Source organism: Lucilia cuprina, chromosome 4 (assembly GCF_022045245.1).
Source record: "Lucilia cuprina isolate Lc7/37 chromosome 4, ASM2204524v1, whole genome shotgun sequence".
Taxonomy (NCBI): domain Eukaryota; kingdom Metazoa; phylum Arthropoda; class Insecta; order Diptera; family Calliphoridae; genus Lucilia; species Lucilia cuprina.
This window is the reverse complement of record NC_060952.1, coordinates 13,977,657-13,999,414: the sequence shown is the minus strand read 5'-3', so window position 1 is coordinate 13,999,414 and position 21,758 is coordinate 13,977,657.

Here is a 21,758-nt window from a genome sequence, read left to right as displayed (position 1 = left end):
TTAAAAGGTAGGGATACTTTAATGAGAAAAAAACCACACACAAAATATTTAACATTTAATGAGTTGTATCAAATGCAGATGTGACGTAATTTACTTTATGAATGCATCGAATACAGGAAAAACTAAAATGTTTGATGAAGAGAAATAAATGCTTTATTTTCATATTAAAAATGGGGTCTGTTCTGATGTTTGTAACGCAATATTGCTCCTACACACACCTTAAAGTATACCGATTGACTCAGAATCACTTTCTGAGTTGATTACGACATGTCCATCCGTCCATCTGTCTGGTTGGCTGTGCATGTGAACCTTTAAGATATTTTAATAAAATTTGGATCAAATATGTTTTTCATCAAGCCCCATGCAAACGGATCTCCCGTTTTGGGTCTTTTATGCCATAATTGCGTCAAATATATATCTCTTCAAAAATCAGCACAACTATGTTTTATATAGGTTCATATATACTGCATATAGAAAAAATGTCGATAAAACTTTTTTGTATAGAAAAATTTGGACAACATTTTTCTTTCAATATTTTTTTTTTTTAATATTACATTTTAAGAAATATTCTCAAAAAACGTTTTTGATAAAGTTTTTCTTTAAAGAAAATTTTTAATAAAATTTCCAAAAATTTCTCTTTAAAGAAAAATTTTCATAAAATTTAATTTATAAAAAATTTGTTTATAGAAAATTATATATATATATATATATATATTTTTTATTTCTCATTAAATAAATTTTTAAAATATATCTCTTTATAGAAAATTTTGTTGAAAATATGACTTATAAACCTTTGATAAATTGATATGATTGTTCATGTAAATTTAAGTAAATATTCGCAATTAAAAATGCATTCGTTTAAAGCAAACATGTAAAACTTAAACAAGTTTGTCTCTTACATGTGGTTGTAAAAAGTTTTGACTTTCCTTTTTGTTTTAATTTCATTCTTCTTTATTTGAATAATTCTTTATTTTTGTTTAAGCTACAAATAAGCGAAAATACGTGATTTAAGCAAAATCTAGGATATTAGTATGAATAAACTTATTCTTATTAATACGAACACATAATTTTATGAAAATAAAACTATTTATATTGGTATTTTCTTACCGTAAAAAATTTGTGAACAGTAAATTAACTTATTACAATAATTAATATAATAAATACTTAAAATCGCTATTATATTAAAAATTATAATTAATTTTATTTTTTGTAACTTACGTAAAAACTATTATATAATTTGACAATTATATATAAAATTTTTAAGTAACAATTGCATTTCACTCTGTAGTTATGAATAATTAACAAGTAGGAAAGTATAGTCGAGCATGGCCGACCATATAATACCCTACACCATGAGTATATTTTTAAAATTTTTACTTTTTATAAAGAAACTTTTATGTTGAATATTTTTCCAAAATATTTAAGCAATTTATTGATAAAAAAACTAAAATTTCTAAATGAGGCTTTATATAGGTCAAATTGGGCCGATCCTCGGTAAATTTGGGAAAAGGATATATTTTTAAATAACAGTTAGTTTTGTTGAGTTTCATTACGATACAAATGGTTACAAGTCAATTTTAGACGTTTTAGACATTTTTTAAAGGGGGGTTTGTATGGGGGCTAGGGTCAAATAAGGGCCGATCCTTACGAAAATCTGCAGTGTCATAAATACTTATGTAAAACTTATTTATGCCAATTTTTAGAGAGATAATAGAATATTTGACGTAATTATGGCATAAAAAGTTCAAATCGGGAGGTACGGTTGTATGGGGGCTAGGTGAAATAATGGACCGATTTCAACCATTTTCAAAAAAAAAAACATGCCAAAAAACATGCTTGGTCCAAATTTCATCAAATTATCTTGAAAATTGCGGCCTGTACCTTGCGCACAAGGTTTACATGGACAGCCAGCCAGCCAGCCGGACAGACGGACGGACGGACATGTCTTAATCGACTCAGAAAATGATTCTGAATCGATCGGTATACTTTAAGGTGGGTATTGGAGCAATATTTTTGTATGTTACAAACATCAGCACAAACGTATAATACCCTCCCCACTATAGTGGTGTAGGGTATAAAAATGAATCAAATAGGATTATTATGTAACTATTTTAAAAGACAAGTAGTTTTATTTCTTAAAATCATAAACAGTTTCTGAAAACAAATTTTACAACAAAATGCTTTTAAATACCTTTTATCAATATCATATTCTTCTTTTATGCTTTTCTGTTTACAATAAACCCTTTTTCAAAAAAAAAAAAAAAAAAAAAAAATTCCTATGAAAATCATTGCCAAAATGATAAAAATACTTTCTAATGGTTGAAAGACCATCTTGCCCTTTCTACATACACAACGAGTATTCTGTAAATAAACATATACATAGAAAGACAAGAGAAATTGATAAAGTGGACAATTTTAAACATTAAACTTACATACATAATAAAATAACAATTTTTAACATTTAACCTACGTGCATATATGTGTACCTTTCAAATCTCTTAAATCCTATTTTTAGTTAGTTGTAGTTTAATAACAGAGTTGGGAAAATTACATTGACATTTTCAAAGTGATCACAACTGATAGTGGAGTAGAGGTAAATATGGGTCCTTAAAAATGTTGGTAGATAAATTTACGTCTATTTCAAAGTTATTAAATACAACACCCAATATTTTTGGGTGTTGCACACATCAGCAAACAACCCCCATTATAGTGGTGAAGGTTATAATTAACGACAAACTTTCAAAATATTCGCATACTTATATCTTTTAAATTTAATTTTAAATAAATTTTAAATAATAAATTAAAAATTTTCTTATAAAAATGGTCACTTAATTTCCCCTACAAAAGATATTACATTACAAAAAAATCATTTACATTTAAATTTTTATAAAAAAATTTTGATAAAATTTCTTTTTACAAAAATTTATTTTCTATAAATTTTCTTTAAAAAATATATTTTCTACAAGTTTTTTTAAAATAATATTTTCAATTACATTTTCAAAGAGAAAAAGAAAATATATAAAAAAATTTTAACAAAAAATTCAATATTTTTGATAGTATTATGTTTGTATTTGTAAAGATTTTTGTTTAAATTAAAAAAATCTTTAATTTTTTTTTAAGCTTTATTCAGCTCTTTCTATTGGCAATTGAAAATCTATTTTGTATCTTCTTTATATTTTGTTTTATATTTTTCTAGTGCTTTGGTTTTACTTGTTATTATTTCTTTTCTTTAGTCAACATTGAACCGGAAAATGGTAACATATATGTAACGTTTAAGGTATGAAATGTTCAATAGTGCACAAATATAAGAGACAATAAAACATAAAACACACATTCACATTTTTAGCTGTCTGCCATAAAACTCTAAAAATTTAATACACAAAAAAGATATACTATTCTATTACAAACATATTTTACATCCTTCGGTCATTTTTTGGTATATATACATTATGGTCCACATACTGACTGAAATGTATCGTGATTGAAGTAACAGGAAGTTAAGAATCCATGCTTCTTTGGTTTGATTTTATTTAATATTGTTTCATCAAACATACATTGCACAATCTTTTTAAATTATAAATATACACGTATTTATATACAAATAAGTACCCAGCAAAAACTCCCTAATGGGTTGTACTTCCAACTTTTCAATGTTCATTACTTAGAAGTACACTAGTAATGACTTACATAAATTGAGTTACAGTACTTTATTTTCGGGTGATTTCCGAAATTCTATATTAATTTATAATAAAATAATTTTGAATGATTGAATTTTTTGTTAGTTACCTTTTCCAAATTGATTTCAAATATTTTTTGCTATGTTTGACTGTTTGATCAAAAGAAAATTCTATAAATAACATTTTAATATGTTGTATTTTTTTTTTTTTTTTTTTGATATACAAAAGAATTTTTTAAAAATTTTATACTTCTTGCGTAATGAGAACAAGTTAAAATGTTTAAAGATAATATTGTATTTGCATCTGAAGTCCTCTTGTCATTAAAATGGTCAAAAATTTAATAATTACATTTGAAGCTTACTAACAGAAAGTTAATTAAAAAAATATGTTTGTGATATTCTTACATATATTATAAGTTTTGGAGCATTTGTGCTTTTATACCTACCATCATTTATATTGTCATTCAGCTTATCCTTTTCCGTCTGTCTATTGAAAGCGCATTAGGGCACCCGTCAGTAAAATTTTATCAGAAACAGAAAATATTTTCGTTTCCACATATTACATTTAAAATCAAAAATTTATTGCAGTTACCGAAATTTCCTATTTATAATGACTTCTTAAAGTTTCTATTTGTAATGACTTCTTGATCCTAAATATATACTTATATATATATTTATCTTTTTGTAAGCGATCTTGGTATGTACTTTTTTACACACTTTTTTAAGCAAGAGTAGAAGTACTTGTCTCCTATGACATCACCTTGTTAAAATAATGACTTAAAGTGCTAATGAAGAAAAGTTGCTTTTTTATTTTTTAACTTACTTTTCAATGTAAGTTTTTCTTGGGATATCTAATGGATATCAATTTTCAGGTTTTTATTTTAGAAAATTTTCAATAACTATTTGAAAGAGTTAAATACTGTTGTAAGAGCATTATATTTGGTTTTCGTTTTTCATGTACTTTTCTAATTCTTTACTTTAGTTATTGAAACTTTTTTGTGCAATTATACGTATACGTGAATGCTTATCTGCCAAATCGATTAACTCCATCTTTTTACTGTTTATACTTATATATGTTTATGTTTCCTGTATATTTTATATTTTTTCTCATATTACTTCTTCACATTTTCTAGATGGTGTTAACTGTTTCAGCAACTGATATATTCATAGATGCATATTTATTATATATATATTGAGATCTATGTAGTGTAAAAATAACCTGTTCACCTTACCCTAAGTTTTAATGGTAATAATACTATGGTCTGAATCTTTGTGGTTTAAACTCTTGGTCTAGTTATTTTGTTGTAGGTTAAAACAATCATTTAAATTGTTAGGTAAGAGAATAATGTACATATTTATGTATATTTATTTCTTAAGCCAAAAAGTTCGGTATTCAAATAAAAGTGATGACACTATAGTCGTGCTGAACATTAAAAAGATTTAAATTATAACTTATCACTATAACTGAAATGGAACTGAAATAGAACTCAACTAGAACTGAACTAGTACTGAACTAGAACTGAACTAGAACTGAACTAGAACTGAACTAGAACTGAACTAGAACTGAACTAGAACTGAACTAGAACTGAACTAGAACTGAACTAGAACTGAACTAGAACTGAACTAGAACTGAACTAGAACTGAACTAGAACTGAACTAGAACTGAACTAGAACTGAACTAGAACTGAACTAGAACTGAACTAGAACTGAACTAGAACTTACCTAGAACTGAACTAGAACTAATCTGGAACTAAACTAGAACTGAACTATGATGCTCGTAACTTTAGTAATATCTACTGCAATCGAGAAAGGCTGAAATTTCTTGTTCTTTAAATGCTACCGTAAAATAACGAAAGTACATACTAATGTACTTACCGCACTTCTGTATTATTGATTTTATTCATTTTCTGTTATTATTTTCTATAATAGTAATAATTTTGCTTTAAATTAATTTAACATAATTTTTTCGCCTTTATTACCCCCTTATTTATAAACTTAACAAACATCCCATAAGTACTAACAACTTTATAAGAAATTATCTTCCAAATAAGGTCAAACATATGTATTCGTGTGTATTTAGTTATTTAGTGCCCTTCCAAATCATTTGCAGCATTTTAATCTCACTTAGTATGACTGATGACAGTAAATTACAAACATCAAGAGAAAATTATTTACTTCAAGTCGTATGTCAATCCTGCAGGGGTTTTTCCACTAGTAACCTGTAGTTTTTATATACATACATATAAATAGCTTATAAGTTAATAGTTAACATACATGGAAAACAAAAAATATCTAAATATTATTTATATTTACTTTTTCAACATATTACAAGGAAAATATTTTTGGTATTGGCTGTAGGGCAAGTCAGTGGATAAATGCTTTAGACTACAATAGTTGAAATCTAAAAGAAGTTTGGCCCAGAGTTATTAGTAGTATTAAAGTGAAATTAATTTACTAAAAGTAAAACTTTTAACATAGTTCTTTGTGGAAAATGTTTGTGGTTATTATAAATTAAATCTGTTAAAGATTTTACAGGCGATTATTAAAGATGTGTTAAGAAACACATACAATATGTATTCAAGTCTAAGTATAGAAAATTTTATAAATACTCATAATGAAGAACTCAAACATTTAAAGTATTAATTAAAGACTTTTACTAATTTTTATTCTAAATTACTGTGCATTTTTCAATTTTTAATAAATCACACTTTTTCACAACTACAATTACAAATGTATAATTAGCCAAACAAGTATTTATGAAGTATTCCGTTCGGTATATAATTTGACTTAAAAACATTTTTGTACAAAAACAATTTAATAAAATTAAAATAAATAAAAAGATTGCATGTAAGTAACCATTAAACTAACACTCTTTAGAGTTGTTAACATAATACCATAACTAGTTTTAATGCACACAAAACACTAATTAATTACAAAGACATGAAATATTTTTATGAAAAATAATAATAATAATAATAACACAGCGTCACATACATATTTGTATGCATATATGTATATAGAAACATATGAAGTTTCATTTGTATGTACATATACATATATACGTATGCAAACATAGACATATATAAATACACTAGCAAAACTGCCTAATATGCATGCTAAACTATTTAAAAAAATAAAGAGAAAGATGCAAACCTGTGCACACTAAGTGCGTCCTAATTTAAAAGAGCTAGAATTTGTTCTAAATCTTATAGTTTTTATAAATATATATAAAATTTTAAAATTTCTATTGAAAACTATTATTTATAATTTAATTTAAGGTTTCTAAATTTTATGTAGATCTTAAAAAATGCTTCAAATGATAAAATAGCTGAAAGCTACAAAAGTCCATATGTATATCGTGGGTAGGTAAAATGTTTAAATGCTTATAACTCGGAAATAAAAAAATCTAAAAAAAAATTACTCCTCAGTAATGGAGCCATATTATTGCATACAAATACTTTATTTTCAAAAAACTCTGAAATGGATGTATATAAGCTTAAATGTGTTCATTATTTTGCAAAACAATATGTTCGTATGCGACAATTTAAAGTGAAGTACAAAATACATTGTAAAAATGTATATACATTTATATGTATAAACATAATTTTATATGCATACGTACAATCTTACATACTAAAAAGTCCATAAAAATCAATAATTACTTTATTAATACCAAGATCAATTCTGTATAATCTAAAAAAAAATCTCAAAATATCTACATTTAAGAAAAAATATGAAATTAACAAATAAATACACTTCACTGTACTTTTATGTATAGAACGCGAAGCAATGCATTAGGAAACTTAACACCGGAAATGCTTTATGGTGGGATTATGTGTTAACGTTATTTCGAACAACACGACCTATCCTCATATATGGAACACACACATAATTATATAGTTGATACATATATGTAAGTGTTTCTATAAATATACATATTTTACATTTATAAGTATGTTTAACTCTAAAGCTCAGGTGTTATTTGGTAAATGTTGGGGAATTTAAACTAAATGTTAAATAAAGCTATTTTTGTGGTTTTAGGTCGATTATATTATTCTCTATGAGCAAAAATGGATATTAGACAAAAAAATAAAATTTCAATCTTGATACTGATGTGTTTAATTGTTGATATTGTTTTAAGTAAAAATTTTAAATCTAAAACTTCCCAGTTAAGATTTTGATTATGAGTAATTTTATTGAATAGGACTTGTAGTAAATTGTCTGGAATATCTATTAAATAAACAAAAAGTTTTTGGTTCCAATCTTAGTTTATATTAGTAGTTTATTAAAAAATGTTGTGTTTTATTTCTTCATCAACAGTCATCAACTGGAAATATCAAATTAACACATTTGGAACAAATTATTTTTTTGGTCATAATTAAACAATAATAAATTTGCATCCATTTAAAAAGTAAATATTACAAGTTGTAAATATATGGGCAATTTCGAGTCATGTGACCCTATTACTTCTCGTTTACTTCTCGTGGATAGTAGGTCGGCTTTATCGGTCAAGAACTGCCGGAGTTAGCGGTGATCATAGTAAGCCATACAGGGTAAACAAATTTTAACCCTTTCTATGAGTTACTTGATCAAGTGAGTATTTCGTTATTAATTTAGATGTAGGTTTTTACAAAACTGTAATGATGGTTTAGTTGATTGACAAGACGTTCATCCATATCGATTTTTTTGAGTTGAATAGAAAACGAAATACGAAAATAATTACACTTTTGATCGGAATGAAATTACATATATAAATGACTTTTACTTGAATATTATATTTTATTATTTGTTCAATATTATATTTATTTAACCTAAGTAGAGAACAAAAATATATAGACATTTTTTGTTAAAAAATAAACAAACTGCATTATTATTGGATTTTATGAAGGAATATTTGGGAGTTTGAACTAGTGATATTAATGGAACTTAAGGTGTCAATCTGCCATTCGCAATGACATCCCCATGTTAAATTGAACAATAAATAACATTGCTAGTGAGTTGAAAATTCACTAGTGGTACATCTTAGTCGCTGTTGATATCGCCGTTGTCAAACTATTTTGACGTACTGCAGGGTTTGTACTAACATATACACACATATACATATATGTATGTATTTATACTATATACAATCATCATTACACACATCTCTTTATATATGTATGTACAATTGTGTCATGGTGATATTTTGCAACTGAGTAATATTTGTTTACAAAATAATAAGCATCATTTCTATCGACTATCGAAATACCACACACCAAAAACAAAAACTGCTATAAAACAATAACAATATTACCGAAACTACAACAACAAAGGATAACACAAAAGCTTTTTACTATAATTGCTTCTTTGAATTCTTATAGAAAACAATATCAACAAATACGCATACACTAGCAAATATATAAAATCCATATCTATATATTGTTCATGGAAACAACATTTATACTACAAAAAAAAAAAACAAACAAAAAAAAGGAAATCACTTGACCCACTCAGTTTTTCATTTAAGGTGAGAATATTGTCATACATTTTCCGTTTCTATTTTTTGTTTTTATATTTTTCAAATGCAGTTGGATTAATAAGTGAAAATTATGGTACTCTGTGGAACCATAAAACATTTATTTTTTTTAGTTTTTCATTTGCCTTTATATTTATTTCAGTTTTCAGTTCACTTTTTTTATTATTTGCCAGCAGATGGATATTTTTATGGGTTTGTCACTTTGCCAAGTTAAATAAAGTTGTTGGTACTTTATCTAAAGCAGGTCTGGCGGTATTAGATTGGTGGTTAAAGGGTAAAAAATATTTATGTTAGCAAAATTTGGCAACATTTATTAGTAAGCAATGTAAAGACCATATGAAGTAATTTTTTATTAGATGTCAGTAATTATGGATTTTAAAAATATATACCTACGAAAGAAGTGAAATAATTTGAATTGTTTAGTGTTTTATAAAGAAAAACTTGGATTTAAATGGGTATGTTTTTGAATCCAATTGAGATGAGTTACATTTGGATCAAATTGTACCTGATATTTACAAATGTATTAATATTTTTATAAAAATTTTAGGTTTACACACTCAGGAAATAAGTTTAATTTATTAAAATCTTTATTAATTAACAAAGCTTAATGAAATTTTTAACATTTGTTCTAAATAAAAAAATTTGTCAAAAAATCAAAAAAATCCTGTGTTTCCCAGAAAAATTTAGAAAATCCCAACAATTAAAAATTTAAATTAATACAAAAAATTAACTTTGTAATAAGTGGCGAATACTTAATATGAAAAGAAGTATTAAATATTTCACATACGCCTACTGCCATATTTAATATTTTTCCTAACCCCTAAAATATGCCACATATTTTTATTAATAATAATTATATATTATATGTGTCGTATACTTAATACTAATAGATAAATATTAATTATACATAATTTGGATTGTCATAGGATTTTTATTAAGACAAAAATTGAAAATCTTATGTTGTGCTGTTGTCTTTAGTATTTAGTTGGTTCAAAATTAAAGAAATTAATTTTCGATAACAGAATCACTAAATAGATTTTGTAACAAATAAATGAACCTTCTTAAAATAAAAAACCTTCTACGTAACTGTCTTCACAAAGAGATCTAGTGCTATATTTTTGTTTTCATTTCTCTTTTTTTCAGCTAAAGTTTTTGGTCTCAGTTATATCTATGAGTATGTATATGTATATAAGTAAATGTATGTAGGTATGTGTGTTTATAGACATGTATGGTTTGTAACAAAGTTACCACCACTTACCAAACAAATATACATTTGTTAGCGGTTGAAATTTTTTGTTTGTTTATTTGTACTTTTCTTCTTTGAGATGTTTTAACGCATTAAAACTATTTTTTTTTTTTTTTTTTGTTTCATTTGTTTATTTTTCGTTTCATATTTTATTTTATTTTTTTATACATTATTTAGGGACTCGACGCGTTAAGTGTAAAACCCCATTTAGTAGCTGCTATTTTATTTTTTGTAAAATAAATTTTAATATGAGAACACAAATGTACGCTGAGAATTTTTGTAACACCACTAGCCACCCATTTGTATAGATTAATATTTATGTATTTTAAGCTTTTAGTAAAAACTTTATTTCTGTTGATGTTTTCGTTTTTTATTTGTATATACTAGGTTTTGTTACTGTTGTATTTGTATGTTTGTATTCGGTTACTGTGGCTTTCAATTGAACTAATGATCCTTGTTGTGTTAACGGATACAAACTACAAAAGTTCAGCTTTATTTTACTCACTAATAGTGAAAGTGTTTTATAGTTTTTATTATGTTGTCATTTTAACGTTGATAGTCTATTAAAGTCTTATTATAACATTAAAACTTTTGGGTTCAACATTAATTTTAGTTTGATTTTTTTTTTTTTTTTTTTGTGGAGGATGTGTTTGTCCATTATTCGATATAATTTGTTGTTATATGCGTACACTCACACTTGTTATTGTGAAAATATTTTTATATGAATTTATTAACATTTTGGGAATTGAGGGTTGGAATGTAAATACTATTTATTTGCTGGTAAATAGCTAGAAAATATGTACAAAAGTTTATAACATAAAAAAATTTTATATTTTTATGCAAAAGTTACAATTGTAAGTTAAATACTTTTATATTCAGCGAACTATGTATAATATGTTAAAATGGTGGGTAAGATCAAAATGAAAAGGAAAATGTAAAAAAAATTATAATAACAGTTTTATTTAACAAGTTTGTATATAAAAGTTTAAAGTAAATTGTTTAAATTTGAGGTTATAAAATTTTACAAATAAAGCATAAGAAAAATGTTTTTTTAATATTAATAGAGTTAGATTTATTTAACTTGCTTTATATTCTACAAATATGACTTTAGTGATGTAAAAGAAAGAAAATTAATCAATATATGGACTTAGGTCTTTATGGAGATATTTCTTTGTCATTTGTTACCACAATATCGCTATACATTCTCCGTTACACAGTGGTTTAGACAAATTAATTTTTGGAAATAATTCGATATTTCTAAAACTATTGGATTTATTGTAATGAAATTTCATATGGTTGGAACAAAGACGTTTTCAAGCAGATTTACATTTGTAATTGATCATGGGCAGAAGTGTCTCACTCATCCAGTATCTATTTCCGAATACATTTATTTTCCGAATAAATCTGAATGTTAAAATTTAACTATTTCTTCTACAAAGTCTCCCCCTTTGACAAAGTTTTAATAGGGCTGATAAGTACATTTCCCTCTTAAATTTTGGAAAATAAAACTCTATTATGTGGTGGTATATAGGCTCAAATGAGGTCATCAGCAAAATATAATAAAAATTAATAAAATAAAAAATATAAAAATACTTCAAATCGCATCCAAAATAAAACATTTACATGTCAATGATACTCTATTTTGTGCCTCAATAGCGCCGCTTCTTTATCAATTATACTCGACTAATCCTTTACTACACACATTGTCCATTCTACCCCATTATTTTGCTGTAAACGATATCACTATGTATTTAATGATTAAATATGTATTTAACAAATAACTGTATTAAAAGAAATGTAAATAAAAATAAACTTAAATTTTCATTTAACAACTAATCATATTCTCTAAAATGTTGCACATTTCAAAATAATTTAAATTTTTATTATTTTTGGCATTATTTAATATTATTTACACATGTTAAATAATCCAAACAAAAAAACATTTTAAATTAAATAATATAATTCAATTCTTTAAGCAAAAAGCTTATTTAGTTTTCAATTCATTAGCAATTCAAATAATAATAATTTGATATTTTCTTTTGGGGCATTTGTTGGTCAATTGTAAATAAAATGTTAAAGGAATAAACATCAAGTGAATAAATACAAAATTAATCAAAGTAAATTAAAGATTCAAATCGTCTTAGATGTTTAAATGTTAACAATACGTTGTATACACATGTATGTAGTTTATTTACTTTAGAAAATAAAAATGTAATTTTCTCTTAACAGACGAAAAATCTAAAGAACATTAGAAGAAATTACATTAATTCAAATGCCTATACACACACACACAAACACATAGCCAATATTAACAGTATACAAACAAAAATATATAAGCAGTTTAATATACATTTACTAATACTTTACTTGTATTCGACCTATTTAGGATTCTATGTGTGTATATGACAAGTCGTTTTTTTATATTCTTACAAATTTATAGAGCAAATTCTGAAATCTGTAAATAGTACATACATACATACACTTTCTTTTAATAATATTTTGGATATGTATGTAGCATAGTATTCAGGACTTAAGGTCATTAAGTTTAACCCTTAAAATCAATACGAATAAATTCGCACAATTTCTTATTTGTAACCTGGAGCTATAGACATTTATTTATTTAGTTGGAAAACACTTTTATATTAAAGAAGAAAACTAAATATTTTCTAAAAGGGTAAGAGGATTCACATACCATATTTACTTTTCCAAACATAAACTTTTAAATAATTTTTGGAATTTTTTTATATTTAAATTTTATATATTCTAAGATCAACATTTAAAAGTAACCTGAAGTCTGTTTATTATAAATCAGTTAATAAACTGATTACAAGAAAATAATACGTATGCTTAAATAATAAAGTATTTAATTTGTTTTTAACCTTAATTTTGAAATATTTTTACTTATTCTTGGCAAAAAAAAGAGATTTTCTACAAGAGGGCTCATACGGGGTAATGGTAAATATATAACTAAACTATGTTCACTGTAACAATTCTATTTAAAAAATAAATTTAATTATGATTTACTGAAAAATATTTATTTTTTCAATAACTAAGTAAACACTGAAAACATATGTTACTACCAAATATTTCAACTTACAGATAACCTTTATATGTTTTGTCGTTCTATGCCACACACCTCTCACATATAATTGTGTGTGTGTGTTGTTTTAAGCGACAATAAAATGATTCTCATTTGATTTATAACACTTTGTATAGAATAACGTAGTTATGTTTTTGTGAATAAAATCGAAATTTGTAAATCTGTTCGAGAAATGTTTTTTACTTTATTAGAAACTGTGATTTTACTAATTCAGTAATCAAAATAAATTTGATTTCGAATACATATTTTTCAACGACATTTTGATCACATTGGATCATAATATAGTCATGTATAATAAACAATATTATGGTAAATAAAAAAATATTATGATAAAATATTTTAGCTGATTTTAATCATAATATGATATTTTCAAATTGTTACAATAACCATAATATATTTAGACTACAATCATAATTTTGTAGTCTTGTTGCTCTTAGAACATGGTTATCAAAACTATATTTTTTTCCATGCGGTTAGGGTCATATGAGGTCACATCATTACAAAAATTTCCAGAATCATTTAAACTTCTATAAAACTAAGTTTTGCCTATTTTTCTTTACATGCAAAAATATTTAACATAATCATGAGGCCAAAAGCCCTATTCGGAGCATACTGTGGTATGGAAGCTATGCAAAATAATGGACCAATTTCAAATATTTTCAAAATCGTTCGTTATTGGGTAAAAATTAGAGTTTGTGCTAAATTTCATTATGTTGCGACCTGTAGCGTACGCCCAAGCTTTACATGGACACACAGACGGACATAGCTAAATCGTCTCGGAAAGTGATTTTGAGCCAATTTCTATAATATAAGGTGGGTGTAGAAACAATATTTTTTGGTATTACAAACCACTACACTACTTATAGTGGTGTAGGGTAAAAGAATTTAATTTTCAGTGGAACATAATTTTTTTTCTATTTCTCCTTTAATATTTCCATTTTTTGTAAACCGAATAAATTATCAAACATTTATTAAAATCAATCTAGAAATAGCTTCCACATAAAACACAACACTTAATAACTTTATACCATTTTCAAGCCCTTTAAGGGTTAATGCTTGAAACATATTCATTTAGTATTAAGTATACGGTTTATTTACAAATTTGATTGCTGTTAAACGAATTAACTACTTATAACAGACGGAAGTCACCAATAGCCTGAAAATAATTATTTACAACATAAATTTTTTCATGTTGTTGTTTGAAGAATATTTATTATAGAATACATATAATATTGAAAATAATAAGAACATTTTATTTGTCGATGTATAGCAAACTTTGTTAGAAATACATAGCAGTAAACATATAAACATACTATGGAATATAATCTTAAAAATAATATTATTTCTGAAATCACTCTTTTCTATTATAATTGGAATACTCAAATAGGAATACTTTCTCGAGTCCATAACTTTCATTCCATCTTGCCTGCTCTAAGAAAGTATTCTGAAAGCCCTACTATAGAGAAACGAAAGTGACGATTGCACTTAATCGATAGCCAAGATATTAAAAATAGATATATTTGTTCAATTGTAAATAACAATGACGACTGTTAATTTAATTTTGATTTATTTGGAGATCCAAATATTTACAAATATTTTGTAAATATTAAAATATATTTTTACAATAATTTAATAATATACAACATCCACACAAAGTAGGTATTTTATAACTTCACATATAAAACAAATATGTATATATTTTTATCTATAGCAAAATTGTAATGAAAATAATGCTCTTTTTGTTTTCTTTGACTCTTAAAACATCTTCAACTTGATGTTGCTGTTTTGTGTACTTTTTATTTCTGATATTTCAAGTGCACTTTATCCATAAAACTATTACAGAAACCAAAAAATATACATTAGAATTTAGTGCAAGTGCAGAGATGTGTAAACTTAGATACTTGAGTTTTGAATTAAAATTATGTTTTATGTTGAGTCTATAGAAAAATAAACAAATAAGAATCATAAGAGTCATGGTCGTGGCCGATCATTTGAAACCCTAAAATTGTTTTAAGCTATTAAATTTAGCGCTTATAGAATAAAATGGTTTTGAACTGTTTGATATACTTTAAGGTGGGTATGAGAACAATATTTTTATACGTTACAAACATCAGAACAAACGCATAATACTCTATCCACTATAGTGGTGTAGAGTTTGTTAGTGAAAAGGTAAAACAATTTATGAAATAAAAAAAATTATACTAATGTAAATACACACACACATACATATATACATTAGAGTGTCTGGAGCAACTGTATTTTTAAGAATCTCATGTAAGAATACATCTCAAACGAGGTTTGGGTCAATTTCAGGCAAAGTCATTTTCGGACAAACAATCCTCTAAAATGACTATAATTATTTTCCTGATTTTTTTTATTTTTCTGGTATTTAATCTATTAATATGTATCGTTTTAAAAGTATTCTTGCAAAAAAAGTGGTCCACGGACGCCCTAATGTATTTCTATTGAACAAAATGAAAAATATGTCCGTTAAATTTAAATTAAAGTGAATTTTATTTGTATTTCACTACAACCCACCTCTGTGAACACCTTAGAATAAAAAGTTCCTAGAAAAAACATAGTTATGACTAGTACTTACTCAAGAACATACATTTCAATAACTACTACCGCCTACATTAAGAATTCTAGTAATGACTTAATGATTCGTAAGTACTTACATTTTAGTTTTGACAATTAAAATTATTATTATTATTTTTTTTTTTTTTTTGAAAAACAAATTATTTAAATTGCTTTAAAGCTCCTTAACTCCTTATTTCCATAACTAACTTTACTCACTACTTGTAAGCGACCGAGGTAAGTACTTGCATCCAATATCATTACCATGTTATTATGATGACTTCAAATGCTATTGTGTAAGTAAATTATCATTTAAACCATTTATTTTTCAATGTAAGTTTTTTGCAGGGTAATAATCAGGGAAACCAAAATACCCAAAGGTATTGTGTAAGTAAATTATCATTTAAACCATTTCCTTTTCAATGCAAGTTTTTGCAGAGTAATAATCAGTGGAACCAAAATACCCCATTTTGGTAATAATCAGGGGAACAAAAATACCCCATTTTGGTTTCCTTAAAAAATTTGTTTGTCATCGATTTGCATGCTTTTCTTTGAAGCATATTTTGAGTTTTTAAAACATAATTCATTACATTTTACTTTGTGAATAAATTTCTGGTTTCCCTGAAAATAAGTTTTTGGTTTTATTCTACTTCTCATAAGTATTATAGTGATTTTATCAAGCGTAAAAATATTTCTTCTATTTTCTATTATAACTATACTGTTCCATTCTATTTATTTCTATTTTAAATAAAAATTGCATTTTATTAAGAGTGATTTTTGTAACAATGAACAAAAATAAAGGAAATAACAATACTATACAGAGAAAAAAAAATATCCACATACATAGTACATACATATTTATTTTCACGGTAAATTTTATACAAAAAAAGCGCAGATACTTAAGTTCACTTTCAATGAAACTTTTGCAATCTTAAGTTTAGTTGATACGAAAATGATTGGTTGCATTACTTATAAGTATTTTTATGGACTGATTTAAAGGACTGATATTTACAATAAGCTAAAGGAGTTTTTGTTTTATAAAAAGGTACATAAGTGAAGAAAATTCTATTTAATTTCCAATTTTTTTTAAATATTATATTTACAATTTACCATTTTTATATAATTTAAAATTTTATGTTAATGAACTTTTATAAAAATTCAAGATTCAGCAGTAATTTTATGTGATAATTAAACAATAACAAATAAACATTTAACTAATTACTATTTATTTGCATATTTATAATTAATCATAGTATATTTGTATTTATCAAAGTATTTCACATAATTAAAATACAACTGCCAGCACGTTTATTCGAAATAACAAAAAATTCCAAAATGCAAAAAAGCAGACAAGAAATGTGTTTGCACTACAATTTAAAAATTCGATTAAATAATTCATCTTTTTTTATTGTTATTGTTAATTTTATTATGTTTATTTGTAGAGTATGAACGTATAAAAACAAAACAGAAGATTAACCCAATTATCGAACTAGTATATACAATGACAACAACAGTTATAATGCAAGCGAATGCAAATTTATTTAATTATAAATTTTAACATGAAACACATTTATTTGAACTACTGAATGTATGAAGAGGGTAATAATTGTCGATGTTATATACCCAGCAAAAACTTTGTAATGACTTGTACTTAAACATTTCTTCTTTATATTCTTTTAAATACATACATATATCGTAAGGACTTATTTTGTGCAGAAAATAATAGTAATAATAGTAAGTAAATCCACTGCTCCGATATCAATAATGAGTTATAACCCAGCAGTTTGACGGGACAATCCCGAACTGACCACTTTACCTTCCACTTGTGGTGGCCCGTAGCCAACTGACTACCGCATTGACCGACCATTTTAATATGGGCTTGTCCTACGAGGAAGTCAATCGTCACTCTACACCCTACAAAGAGACAGCAAAGGGATGACTGCCTCCGCTCTCGCTTACAAAGGGGATACTATTAGTGGAAATTACTGCCTTTTTCGTATGCATTGACTCTTTGTCGAACTGCTGGGAATGCCAATGTATACATACAATGACATGCCGCTCGCATATCTTAGAAAGACTTTCAAAATAACTATATACGAATATACTTACTTTTAAGTCTTGAATTTTTTAGAATGTTTTTTTTTACAAAAATTATAAAAAATATTTGTCTGTCAAACAAATAGTGGGCACATTGGACTTATTCTCCTTGGCTATAATTATCTCAAAAAACAAATTGCTGACTTAAGTAATTAGTTATTCACCCCAAAAGTGTCTAAGTACATTGTTTCCATATTACTTGCCTATTTACTGGGTAAGTAAAGTTTTTCCTCAGAAGTACTTCCTACTTATAACCGAGCCTGCCGACAATATCATCACCGTGTTAAAATAATGACTTAAGCCGGCTTTACACGATCACACAAGTAATATGATCTGTCAAAATTTTGTGTAGAAGAGTACGGATGGGATCGTCAAAACGCAATATGTAATCAAACCATCACACATTGAAAGAGAATACATATGGAAAATTTGACAGTCGTATGGCTCTCTTCATTTTTTGAAATGATTCAAAAAAAAAACAAGCTGGCTTCATTAGATCAGGGATGTATTTTTATGTAAACACGTATAAAAAAGTGAAACAGCTGTTTCCATCTGCCTTTTTAATTGTTTTATTCCAATCGTGTAAACACACAAAATATAAATCATACGACTTTTATTCTCTTTTTTGTTATACGGATGGAATTTCATTTTACCTTTTCATTAGACTTGTCGTACGTAAAGTGTGATCGTCTGAAGGGCCCTTTAATTAACTTTTAACTATTTAATGTAAGTTTTTGCTGGGTTAAAATTATATAAAGAAATAACAGCAACTAAAAGAGCAAACGTTGATAAATGACCAAAGATGTTAGTTAAATGACAACATGTGCATTGAAATACACACAAACAAGCTTACTCAAACATAAACTAATAGATATCTATATCTATAAATGTATCGAATGTATGTGTAGTATATAAACAATCAAACTATGAATAAACTCCCAAATAAATTCATACATGACCGATCATATTATACCCTACACTTATTACTAAACTGGCAAAAAAATGTACGTACATATTTCACACTGTTGAAACTGGTGCTGAATATTAATATTATTTTTGAACGCAGAACATTGATTGAAATTTAGAATGATGCAAACAAATACAATCAACTATCATATAAGGCTCTATTATTAGACAGTATTATTTTGACTAATATAACATTTAATTGCGCCGCATTTTATATATAATGTTTTGGATAACATAATAATGAAATACAGTTTATGGATGTTACAGGCATCTGTACAAATTCATTATGTCCTACTTACAATAGTGGTGTAGGGTATAAAAACTCACTAAGTCCTGTATGTTTACACACACTAACGCTAGTACATATATTATAGGATAAACATTTCTTAGATTCGTTTATATATAGTTTATTAAAGGAATGATTTCCTTATAAGTTCTCCTATGTAATTATGTATGTACATGTATCGTTTATTTAATATTTACATGGGCAATATATTTAAAAAAATATATCCGACAACCTTTCATTTGATATAAAAGCCACAAAATAATGGGTTCTTAATATATCCAATAAAATTGACATATTATCGATTTTCTAAAAAAATATATATATTTAGAGTTCTGAACTTTTGATGGCGCATCGTCATTTAAGCAAACAAAATGGCAAGTTTAACTTAAACTGTTTGGTCAGGGGAAATGAATTCCCATACCAACAAAGCAACTTGTTCTAATAGATTATAGCGGGTGAGTTAAGATTAGTCGTTGTTTTATAAAAACTATTCTCACAAATTCGCATTCACACAGAAACATTTATAACTGTTAACGAACTACCAATACAACACTTATGTACATATGTATGTACATATATACACATGAATAGAAGAGTAGAGATAAAAAGAATGCCACAAATACCAACTAAAATAGCAATATCATCCAATACCATCGTCGTCGGAGTCATCACCATCATCGTCATCCGCAATAAAAGCAGTGCAACCTGAACATGTACTAATATGTATTGGATCAAATTGTTGCAACAGTAGTGGTGGTAATGATGATGCTGCTCGGTTGTTTGTTGTTGTAGTAGAAAGTACAGAGTTTATAGTTTCTATTTGTTGTATAGAGAATCCCCTAAACATATAAAACCATTTGATCTTCGAATTAAAGCAAACAGTTTGTATTAAAAATTTTTCGCGTAACATACAGAATATATACTTACTAACCCACTCAACACCCTTAAAAACATTTTGTTAGTTTAAAAGTTGAAAAAAGATTTTTTAAAAAAAAACCAAAGAGTTAAGAACAGAATAACGAAGAACGTTAAAGTGAATTTTTGGTGAAAGGAAAAATAAACTAAAATCTACAAATGTTTATCCATTGTTATACTTTGTTGTTTGTTGTGTTAACGATTTCGTGGCTAGCGCGTGCTAGTAGTTATATGGGTTCATCTAACAATTTACTGCTAGATGAACTAACAAAATCATGTCCCAGTGATGGTATTCCGGTTTGTGGTATTCGACACAAACAATTTTTTCTGTTCCCCAACGATTGTTTGTTGCAAGAAGTGAATAAGGATATATTGTTGGGTGAAGCAAGTAGGTTTATTTTTTCTTTAGCTTTAACATGGAGGATTATGTTGTACTCGTTAAAACAATTATAAATTTGTTTTTTTTTATTAAAGATTTTAAAAAGATTCCTTTAAAATATTGCATGTATGGATGTCAATTTTCTTGTGCCAAAATATATCAACCAATATGTGCTCGCAATATGAGAAGTTATAAAAACCAAATGTTTGTCAATCAGTGTGAACTGACAAAATATGTTTGCCAAACGAACGCGGGTAAGTTGATTTTGTTGTAAATATGTAGCAGATTTTTGGTAGTGAAAAGGATATTATGGATTGGACTTAGTATAATTATACCCTACACCACTATAGTGGGGAGGGTTTATACGTTTGTGCTGATGTTTGTAACACACAAAAATATTGGTTCAATACCAACCTTAAAGTATACCGATCAATTTAGAATCATTTTTTGAGTCGATTAAGACATGTCCGTCCGTCCGTCCGTCTGGCTGTCCATGTAAACCTTGTGCGCAAGGTACAGGCCGCAATTTTCAAGATAATTTGATGAAATTTGGACCAGGGACGAAGTCTATTGAAAATGGTTAAAATCAGTCCATTATTTCACCAAGCCCCCATACAACCGTACCGCCCGATTTGTACTTTTTATACCATAATTACGTCAAATATTCTACTATCTCTCTAAAAATTGGCACAAATAAGATTTATATAAGTATAAATGACACTACAGATTTTCGTAAGGATCGGCCCTTATTTGATCCTAGCCCCCATACAAACCCCCCTTCAAAAAATGTCTTAAACGTCTAAAATTGACTTGTAACCATTTATATCGCAATGAAACTCAACAAAACTAACTGTTATTTAAAAATATATCATTTTCCCAAATTTACCGAGGACCGGCCCATATTTGACCTATATAAAGTCTCATTTAGAAATTTTAGTTTTTTTATCAATAAATTGCTTAAATATTTTGGAATAATATTCAACATAAAAGTTTCTTTATAA